Below are 11,236 nucleotides of genomic sequence, written 5' to 3' on the forward strand. Positions count from 1 at the left end.
ATGTCTGTCTCCCTGGCAAGTTAAAGGACACAAATGGTCTTCCACCATCTCCAGATTCCCAGGGCTTATCACAATGCCCAGTACATAGCACATGCTCAATGACTGCTTTTGAATGAGGATAGCTGGTTAACAGGAAGAGAAAGTAGGGCCCAGTAGAGGTTTAAGCCCCCCAGGAGCAAGGATCCTCCTCCATCTCCATATCCTGATTCTAGCAATTGCCTAGCCTGCAGCAGGTGTTCATGGATGCCTACTGGGATGAGTATGGTCTATCTGGAGGATGCTTCTGCCAGCCCTGGAGGGAGGGTCTGGAGGTTTAGGACTGCATCTGGATAACTTCTCAGGGTCTCTTCCTGAGAAGTCTGAGGCCCCACCAAGTCACCGTGAGCGCCTGCAGAGGACTGGGATTCAGGATGCTGAGGGCCTCTTTCAGGCATGCAGGCTGTTCCCTGGGGACTCTGCCAGAACTCAGAACTGGAGGCCTGGGTGGGCTGGATCCGAGTGGAAAGGAGCAGGCAGGCTGCCCTGGGGCACATGCTCCAGCCTCTTCTGTTTGCAGGCCCCTGAGGACCCTAAGCTTGGAAACTTCACTGCTCCCTTGCACAGCTGTCCCCTGCAATAGGGGAAGAGAAAGGTAAGTGGCTGTGCCTCGGGCTCCAAAGTCTAGGAGAGGAGCCCTGGGGACTAAAAGATGGCCAGAGGGAGTTGGAGCTCCCGCTATGGCTCAATGGGATCGGTGGCATCTTGGGAGCACTGAGACGCGGGTTTGATCCCTGGCCCGTCACAGTGGGTTAGGGATCCCGCGTTGCCACAGCTGCGGATTGGGTTGAGACTGCAGCTCAAATCTGATCCCTGACCAGGGAACTCCATATGCCGCTGAGCAGCGAAAAAAAAGACAGAGAAGTGAGGAGAGTGTTTGGGGAGCAGGGATTGGGGGTGGAGGAGGAAAGTTGCTGAAGACTGAAGTCTGAACTCCAGGCCAGCTAGGCCTCTGGCACCAGCCCCACTGGGCCAGGGTCTCAGGGATTTATTGACTAATCCTCAAATGATACACCCTCATCCTCTTTCCTGCATGTGCCCTCGCAAGATCCCATTGTCTCCAAATGTTGCTGGCCCAGGGCCTCCTGCCTCCCATCTATTTGGGGGTGGGGTGGGGTGGAATGGAAGCTTCCTGATGCCCAAGCACTAGGATCCTCCCTCTGCTGTGCTCTCCCTTCCTGAGGGTCGAGTTGCTGGGCCACCGGGCACCGCCAGGCAACAACAAGCATGAGGCTGGCAGCACCTAGTCAACCTGAGAGCAGCCAGAGCGCAATCAGCGTGACTGCCTGGAGAGGCTGGCATTGGTGCCAGCTGCTGCCATTGATACAGCAGTCTGGGGGCAGCTGGTCGGTGGAGACGTGTCCTCAAGGAAGTGGGTGTCAGGGTGCTGGACTCCAGGACAGAAAAAGGTCAGAGTGGAGGTTTTCACTGACCTGAGTGGGCGGGAGTAAAGGGAATTCATAAAAAGTTTCTTTCTTCTTTAATGGTCTTTTTCCTTATCCGAGGGCTGCCGTGCGGGAGGGAGCAAAGACAGGAGGGGGCCGGGCAGGCCCTCCACAAGTGACACTTAATTCCTGGTCTGGACTGGGCCGGCGCTTGAAAGCAGCTAAATTAGCAAAACAGAAGTCAACTGTCGATTGCTTCATTGGAGGATTAAGTGTGATAAATGGGGGGTTTGTTCGCTCCCAGGTCCAGATGTTGTGTCTAAGTGAGGGTTTTTTCAAGTTTTTTTTTTTTTTTTTTAACATTCTTGGCCTAGGGCCCATATATATTTTGGATACTGCTGGGAGTATATAATATCATTGGAAAATGATGCGGTCTGCTAACCTTTTAAATAACATTTCCTCCCTCCTCTATTTTCTAATAGTTTGTTTTTCTTTCCATGTTTGCCTTTTATTGGGGGAAATTTTTTTTGGAAATTAATGAGGCTCAAGTTTGGAGCCCAAAATAAGAAATAAATAAATAAATAAAAAAGAAGGGCGTGTGAGCGGTGGAGGGGGTGGAATGAGGCTGGGGCGGGGTGGGGGAGAGAGGGCTGCTCTTTGTATCTTTTTAAACTTTCTTGATTTGATTTTTTTTTTTTTTTTTAATGTTCTCGGCAGAGGCTGCCGGTGGCCCTGCGGCGGGGCTGCCTGGTGGCGCGCGCGGGCAGGGCGCCCGGGACTCTCCGCCGCCCCCGGCGCCCGCTAGCCCAGCCCGGGCCCGCGGGGCTGCGCGCCTCGGCCTCCGGGAAGAACCTGCCATTCCCCCTGCAGCCGAGCCCGACGTGAGAGGGGTGGGGGTGGGGGCGCCTCCTTCCTGAGTGAAACCTACGGAATCCGGCAGGAATTCGGGCCTCCCAGATTTAAGAAAACAAACAAAGGAAAGATTGTCAGAGAGGGGCCGCCAAGAGCCGCCCGGCCGCCGCGCTGCCCTCCGCGCTCACCCTCCGGGCGCCCTGGCCTCCCGGCGGAGGCGGAACGCGAGGCTGGGGGGGCTCCCCCGGGTGGTCCCCGATGGGCTTCCCTGCCCTGGGCCTCCGCTTAACCTGCCACCCCCCGTCTCTGGGGCCCGAGGAGGCCCGGGGCGCCAGGGAAAGGAGGGTGCTGCCCGAGTGGCTGCCTGGTGGAGGAGGGGCGCTGATGGAGTGATTCCGGGCAACCCCCTGCCTCCAGGTCAATCCCCGCGGAGCCCCCTCCCGCACCCGCCTGCAACGTCCGAGTCTCTCAGCCGGATTTGGGGGTGAACCCTCGACGGCTCAGGTTCCTTTTGGGGTGAGGGCGCTTCCTCCGCGCAGTCAGCCAGGACCAGGCGGCCAGGCGGCGGGCCCAGTCCCCAGCTTCGCCCGGGTCTTGGAAGAATTATAAAAAGTGAGAATGTGAGAAGGAGGTTCTGTAAAACAAGGGGGGCGGGGAACACCCGTGCGGCGACCTGGCGGTAAACACGCAGGACTCCTGGGCCAGGGTCGCCCTGGGGTCCGCGTCTTTGTGCCTCTCTCGGTCCCACCGGCCCTGCCTCTATTTCTCGGTATCTCTCTCTCTCTCTCTGTACCTCTCTGTCTCCATCTCTCTGTATCTCTCTCCCTCTCTTCTGTCTCGGTCTCTTTCTAGATCTGAATATAGCCTCTCTTTGTCTCTCTAGCTCTCTCTTTTTGAGAATGTCCTTGTCCCTTTCTGTCGGCCTCTCTTCGTACGTCTGTCTCTGAGTCTCGGTTTCTCTCTCCCCGCCCCCCCACTCCCCTCCCGCTGCCCACCCCGCCCCCGCCCTAAGTAGTTCAGCGGACAGGCCCAGGGCCAAGGCCGCCCCCGGCAGGGCCTGGCCGGCGCTGACAGAGCCTCGCGCCCCGCGGCCCAATTAGCGCGCGGCGCGAGGGACGCGGCATCTGGAATTGCGCTGCGCTCACGGCCAAGGCTGATTGTTTAGTCTGCGCGGCGGGGCGGGCGGCCCGCGCGGTGGCCCCACATCTGGAGCCGTGGCCAGACGGCCCTGCTGGCGGCTGGCCGGGGTGCGTGTGCATTTTTAACTCTGGGATTTGCTGACAAGTTAAGAAGTCAGAAAGTCAGTGGCGGCGGGAACTGGCGAGGCGCGCAAGGAAGGGAGGGGCAGGCCGAACCCCAGGCGCACACGCCGCGAAGGAGACACGCTCCTGGGGTGTGCACAATTCCTCGGAGCTTTGGCCCAGCGTGGCTGTCCCCAGGCCTACCCCTACCCGCAGCTGCCACGACCTCATGTTGACTTTCCTTCCAAGGTTGCTCCCAGCCCCCACCATCCTCTCCCACTTCTCCTTCCCTGTCATTAATAAAGTGGCTGAATTACCCCCAAATCCCGCAATCTCACACTCCCCGGCTGGTCTCCTTGGAGGCCAGCCTCTAAGGGGGAAGCCCTGGAATCTCAGGACTCCCACGCTTTGGAAGAAGCACACAGAGGCCCAGAGAGGGCCAGCAACTTGGCCAAGGTCGTTCAGCAGTCTAGTGGCAGAACTGAGATCGGAAGCCAACTTGCTTGATCCCTAATAGGGCTCTTGGCACAGCTCCGGGTCCCTTGGGGCTGGTCCAGACTGATGAGTGTTCTCACATTGTCAGACTTCTTCTCATCCTTAAGAAACTTGCTTTGGTACTTCCATTCATTCATTTAACAAATATCTGTGGCACGCTGTGCGCCAGGCTTGGGGAATACAACTGTGAGCAAGACAGGCGTGTCCTTATGCTGCAGAATTTACATTTGAGTGGGGAAGACATGGGGGGGACAAAGACAGAGACTTCATAGTGAACAAAGAAACTACCCAAAGTTGCCAGCTGTCAAAGAACAGGAGCAAAACAGCTAGTGTTTATTGCGCACTTATTAAGCGCCAGTCACTGTGACAGGTGTTTTCATTTGCACTGACTCATCAAATCCCCTTAATGTCCCCATCAGGTAAGTGTGTGTCCCCACTTTGCAGATGGACAGTCTGAGGCCCAAAGAGGTTAAGTGATATGTCCCAAGTCATTCACAGGAGGCGAAACTAGGGTGCAGATTCAGATGTGACTCTGAAACCAGGGCTCTTCTCCTGACGTCAGCCTGCAAGGGCCTGCAGGAGAATTGAAGAGTTGTCCAGAACGGGGTAATCCTGGTGGTATACAATGTCCTCCCAGCAGGTACTCACCGGGCCTCTGTTATAGCAATTGTCACTGGCATTTGTGTACAGTTTTTGCCTTTTCCATAAGCCATTTCCTCTTTCTTAGTCTCCTTTCAGCTTCACCACAACTTGGAGAGAGGTAGGCACTATCATTTCCATTTCCACATCTGGAAACTGAGGCCTGTCCACGTGGCCGAGCGTCTCGGTAACAGGGAGTTCCTTGTCTTTCCATTTTGGGTTAGTTTGCTCTTGTTCTGTTTTCCAGACCTCAGCACACACCCTCATCACCAGGGAATAGTGACGAATTCGTGCCTTCGTGATGTTTCCCCAGGAGAAAGGGGATACTGCACAGCCCCCCAGGGAGCCAGGCCCATGTCTCTGGTTGTGCAGACCTAACGGATCCGCACAGCCACACAGGGTTAGGGACCTTAGGTTTCATCCGGCTCCATCTGTGTCACTCAGCAGTTCATACCCGCTCCCTTGGCCTCAGTAGATCAGGTGGGGGGTGGGGGGGTTGAGCAAATCTACTTTTCTTGGTTCACAGGCTCCTTTGAGAATTTACTGGAAGCTCTGGATCATCAACTCAGAGCAGTTTATGTGCACCCATACACTCACTCAACTTTATAAGAATTTTCGAGATCGAATGAGTTCTAAAGCTTATCCGTGGGCATCTTAGGGATTCCAAGACCCCCAAGTGAAGAATTTCTGTCCTGGATGGTTTCTACCTTCACCTCCCCCCTGGTGACCCAGAAATCAGGAACCACAGAGTATCCCTTCAGATCCCCTTGGCTCCCTTTGGGTTTTTTTTTTCCATAGAGGAGTCAATAATTCAAAGCCCTTTGGCAGGAGTTCCCGTCATAGCTCAGGAGGTTAAGGATTCAAAGTTGTCTCTGAGGTTGCAGGTTCAATTCCTGGCCTCGATCAGTGGGGTAAGGTTCTGGCATTTCTGTGAGCTCTAGTGTAGGTTGCAGACTTGGCTCAGATCCTGCATTGCTGTGGCGATGGTGTAGGCCTGCTGCTGCAGCTCTTATTCAGTCCCTAGCCTGGGAACTTCCATGTGCAGCAGATGTGGCCATTAAAAAAAAAAAAAAGGTCCCTTTGGGATGAGAAGAGGCACGAGGCATCCCAGGAGAGCCAGGGAAACACACCTGTGTCTTTTGACCATAGAGGGCGGGTGAATAATGTGCCAGTAGGCACTTCTGACTTGAATTGGGGAGCGCCCCCCCATTATTATCATAGGCATAAGACATACCTACATGTTCTGAGCAACCCCCAAAGGCCATTCTAACTCATCACAATAGGACTATAGGATAAGCACAGAAGCTGGCCATGTCCCCATAGTACAGAAGGAGCAGACGGGGCCCAGGGTCATCATGTGTTCTGCTCAGCTTCACACCGAGTTTAACACTGAACAGTGGGAGAGCTCCCTGGTGGCTCAGGAGGCTAAAGACCTGGCATCGTCACTGCTGAGGCTTGGGTCATGGCTGTGGCACAAGTTCAATGATCACTGGCCTGGGAACTTCCACATCCCACAGATGTGGCCAAAAAAATAAAAATAAAAACAAAAATAAAATAAAATAAAAACCTGAACAATGGGGAGAATCCAGGTTTTCCTATTCCTCAGCCCAAACCTCCTTTTGGTCCATAAATAATTCTCTTTTTTTTTTACTTTTTATTTATTTGTAACCTACACCACAGCTCACGGCAACGCCAGATTCCAGACCCACTAAGTGAGGCCAGGGATCTAACGTGCATCCTCATGGATACTAGTTGGATCCATTTCCCGCTGCACCACAATGAGAACTCCAGTCCATAAATAATTACGGTGTGCCTATTGTGTGCAAAATATTGTGCTGGAGACTGTAGGGATAAAAAAGTGACAAATTTGGCAGGCGATGCCATTGGTGCCTCAGCCCGTGTCCCCAAGGCCCCCCTCTTCGCTTACCTGCAGCAGGGATGGCACCTGGGATTGTCCACCCCAACCAGCCTTTCTGCTTCTCACCTGCAATTTCTCCAGTGCATGGCCTACAGGAGGTTTACTCAGCCCACAGGGCAGCCAGGAAGTGCCAGGGACAACTTTCAACCAGTGAGAGGCAGGATGGGTGGGTAAATACACCCGTTGCCTCAGGACCCCATCCCGCTGCCAAGGGACAATTCTCTGAGCTGTTCCCACGATGCTTCAGTGACCCTACTGCCCACAGCCTCACTGCTCCTTAACCACCCTCTTTGGCTTCTCTTCCCCTACAGCTGTCTCACCTCCCCTTCCCCACTCCAGCTTCCAGGGACCACCTTCCAAATAAACCACCTGCATGCCAGTCTTCGTCTCAGAGTCTGTTTTCAGGGGACCCAGACTGGGACAAACATATACACACCCATGCATACATGCCCACACCCATACCCACATCTCCATGAAAAGACAGGACACGGGGAAGCATGCTGCCCGGTGTGGGTGGCACCCGTGCTAAATGCTGATATGGACCCTTAGACTGTGACACTCACTTTATTTATTTATTTTTTATTTTTAGTTTTTGCTTTTCAGGGCCACACCCGAGGCATATGGAGGTTCCCAGGCTAGGGGTTGAATTGGAGCTAGAGCTGCCGGCCTACATCACAGCCACAGGGATGCGGGATCCGAGCCACATCTGCAACCTATACCACAGCTCATGGCGATGCCAGATACCCAACCCACTGAGTGAGGCCAGGGATCTAATTCACATCCTCATGGATACTAGTCAGATTCATTTTCCCATGCTTCGACAGGAACTCCCTGTCACTCCGTCTATAAGCACATTCTACGCTCATTTCATTTATTCCTGACACCAGTCCCATGATGATAACCATTTTACAGAATAAGAAACTGAGGCTGGAGATTCTTCTGGTATCCATGAGAATGCAGGTTCCATCCCAGCCTTCTTCAGTGGATTAAGGAGCCTGTGTTGCCGTGAGCCGTGGCACAGGTGGCAGGCGAGCCTCGGATCCCATGTGGCTGTGGCTGTGGCTGTGGCTGTGGCTGTGGCTGTGGTGTAGGCCGGCAGCTGTAGCTCCAATTTTTTTTTCTTTTTTGGTCTTTTTGCCTTTTCTAGGGCCGCTCCCACAGCATATGGAGGTTCCCAGGCTAGGGGTCGAATCGGAGCTGTAGTCACTGGCCTACACCACAGCCACAGCCACGCAGGATCCGAGCTCTATCAGCAACCTACACCACAGCTCACGGCAATGCTGGATCCTTAACCCACTGAGCAAGGCCAGGGATTGAACCCGAAGCCTCTTGGTTCCTAGTCGGATTCGTTAACCACTGAGCCACAACGGGAACTCCTATAGCTCCAATTTGACCCCTGGCCTGGGAACTTCCATTTGGTGTTGGTGCAGCCCTAAAAAGAGAGAAAACAAAAAGAAAAAAGAAAGAAAGAAGCTGAGGCTGACACGTTAACCTGCCCCAGGTCCCTGTGCTTGGCGGTAAAGCCCGCTTTGCCCACTCCTCTCCGCCTTCAGTCATGGCCATGCTGGGCTCCCAGGGGGCTCTGCTGTAGGAATGGAGCCCAGAGAGGTCCAGGGGGATTAGAGTGGGGAGACTTTCTGGAGGAGGTGGGACTTGGCTTGGGCTTGAAAGATAGGGTAGGCTTCAACCTGACCAGATGGAAAGGAAGGAAAGTTCTGGACGGCGGCGGGTGAAGAACTTGAGAAACAACAGAGAGGAGCTGAGCCTGAGCCCCCCCTCCTCCCCGCCCCCCGGACGCAGCAGGGGAAGGTTGTCCCCGGGTTGGATCAGGTTGGGGCCAGAGCATGGAAGCAACCTCTTCCTTTCCCCTCCCCCCAATGGCCTTTGTCAGAGAGCCCCCCCCCCCAGCCCTCCCCAGGAGCAGGGGGGGGACAGGGGGAGAGGTTGGGGACCGGCCGGGGGAGTCCTGCTCAGGTGTGGGACGCAGACGGTTCCCACCTGGCCCGCCCCCTGTTTCACGGCCAAGCACCCCTGGACTCAATCATCCCCGTCTCCAAGTGGTAAATAGATGTATAAAGCCACCATTTCCATTTAAAGCTCGGCAGACCGTGGGGAGGAGGGCCTGCGGACCATCTGGGCCCTTGTTTGGCAATGTTTGTGCTCACAACAAACCTGATGGACAGAGATTTATCGCCGTTTTCATTAGCTGGGGTTGGTTTGGTTTGCTGCCTCTCTGCACAGCCCCCACCCCACCAACACGCGCTGCCTTTATAGATTTATGGCAAGTGGGAGGACCAGGGGCTCAGGGAGAGGGGAGGGAGGAGGCTGGGAGCAAGGTGTGGGCTTGGAGCTTGGGGGGCGGGGTGAAGGGGGCTGGGAAGGAAATCAGGGGCTCTGCAGGGTGGGACTGCCAGCAAACCGCAACACCAAGAGGACTGCGGGAGGGGAGGGAGTGTGTGCGCATGCGTGTCAGGGAGTGGCCGGAAAGACACCTGTGGCTCCACCCCCCACCAGCTCCCCCCCCATCTCAGAATCACCAGCACAGGTAAGCATTGAAGCTGGGGGGCTTCTGAGTCACCCCGACCATTGCTAGACCAGAGGCCAGAAAGGGTGCTCCACGTTGGTGACCTCAGGATCCTCTCTGGTCTGACCCATTTACTGAAGGCTTAGGCACCCATTCCTCGTGAGCCAAGACCCTGTTCTGGAGTTTTCAACATACTCACTCATTCCACCCTCCAAAGAACACTCTGAAGTAGACACCGTTATTATGACTATTTCCTGGACGCTGCCTTGGGCCCTTCCCCTCACAGCAGGATATACACCCCCCGCTGGAGGAAGGAACCTGGTCCCCAGTTGTGGCGGAAGTCACCTTTACTCCTGTGAAGTTCCCACGGATGCCAGGGGGCTCTGCACCAGCTTGGACTCTAACCTGCCCTCCCTCTGCATCTTTTCTCACATCCCGCCTCCTGCCCGCTGTGCCCTCCCCACCTGCATGCGTCAGACTCCTCTGAGCCTTCAGGGTCGCGTGGACTTTGTCCATGAGGCCATTCATTCCCACGGTTTCTCAATGTGGTTCAGGCCATACCATCAGAGGCGCTTAAAGCTGCCCTTGAACTTATCTGAAAAGAAGAGGAAGAAGATGGAGAGTGTGGGGTCCCTTCCCCTCAGAGGCAAAGCAGCTCTGTGGTTTGTGGCAAGTCCTGTGTTGGTTGTCATTAGAACCCCAGGTCCCATTGGGGATTTTTTATTTTTTTGTTTGGGGTTTTTTGTTGTTTTGTTTTATTGCAATACGTGGTGGCTTCATGTGGGATCTCGGTTCCCAGACCAGGGATTGAACCTGGGCCGCAGCAGTGAAATTACTGAATCCTAACCACTAGACCACCAGGGAACTCCACCATCCTCCTAGGTCCCATTTGTTGTGTTTGTTTGGGTTTTTTTTGTTTGTTTGTTTTTGTTTTGGCCACACTCAGCATGTGGAAGTCCCACGCCAGGGATCAAACTCATGCCACAGCAGCAACCCAAGTGGCTACAGTGACAATACCAGATCTTTAACCTGCTGCACCACAGGGGAACTCCCCCCAGATCACAGTGTTAAATGGAAAAACAAGGTTTCACCCAGTGATCCATCCTAACATTCTCATTTTATGGATGAGAAACCAAGATCAGAGAGGGCAAGCAACTTGCCCAAGGTCACACAGTGGGCTCCCATCAGGGCCAGAAGGCAGACCTCAGCTGGTGCACTTTCCACATGAAGTTCCCCTAGTGTGAGCATCCATCGACCTAGGCGATGGTGAGTGCTTGAGGTCAGGGGCCAGAATCAAATTCTCCGTCTCCACTCAAGAAGCAAGTGAATGAGTGAGCCTACTTCATGGGCTTTTGTTCCCCAAGTGGGGCAGCTTTCCAAGGAGCCCATGTCATCAGGGTCGCAATGGGCCAGGAGCAACTCCTTGTCCCAAGAGAATCCCCTCCAACTGACCAAAACCAACAACCATCAGCACCTTAGCAGAGTGTGGAAGGTACTGTGTTTTGTTTGTTTAGGGCCACACCCATGGCGCATGAAAGTTCCCAGGCTAGGGGTCAAATCAGAGCTGCAGCCTCCGGCCTACACCACAGCCACAGCAACGCCAGATCGGGGCCCCTTCTGGAACCTACACCCCAGCTCACAGCAATGCTGATCCTTAACGCACTGAGCAAGGCCAGGGGATCAACCTGCAGCCTTAGACAAATACTAGACGAATTTGTTTCTGCTGAGCCACAACGGGAACTCCCTCTGTTTGTTTTTAATGATATACGTTTGTTGTTGTTTTTGGCACCCCGTAGCATGGATATATGGAATTCCCGGGCCAGGGATCCCCTACAGTGCAGTTTTGGCAACGCCAGATCCTTTAATCTACCGAGCTGGGCCAGGTATCGAACCTTCGTCCTGACGCTGCAGAGATACCACCAATCCTGTTGTGCCACAGCAGGAACTCCAGAAGGTACTGTCTAATCGGTCAGCATAGAGAGAAACAGACCAAGAAATCAAACATCTAGAAAAGTGTCTTGGGAGTTCCCATTGTGGCTCAATGGTAACGAATCTGACTACTCTGGTTCAATCCCTGGCCTTGCTCAGTGGGTTAAGGATCTGGCATTGCCATGAGCTGCGGGTGTAGGTTCCAGAAGTGGCTCAG

At 54.4% G+C, this 11,236-nt stretch overlaps 1 non-coding gene across 1 annotated transcript; it reads right to left on the bottom strand.

The window, feature by feature from the left end:
* Positions 1 to 9,882: 9,882 nt before the first annotated feature.
* TRNAE-UUC (transfer RNA glutamic acid (anticodon UUC)) lies at positions 9,883 to 9,954 on the bottom strand. Its single transcript has one exon. It is a non-coding gene; the product is annotated as a tRNA-Glu (tRNA).
* Positions 9,955 to 11,236: the final 1,282 nt, after the last annotated feature.

Source organism: Phacochoerus africanus, chromosome 9 (genome assembly GCF_016906955.1).
Source record: "Phacochoerus africanus isolate WHEZ1 chromosome 9, ROS_Pafr_v1, whole genome shotgun sequence".
Lineage (NCBI taxonomy): Eukaryota > Metazoa > Chordata > Mammalia > Artiodactyla > Suidae > Phacochoerus > Phacochoerus africanus.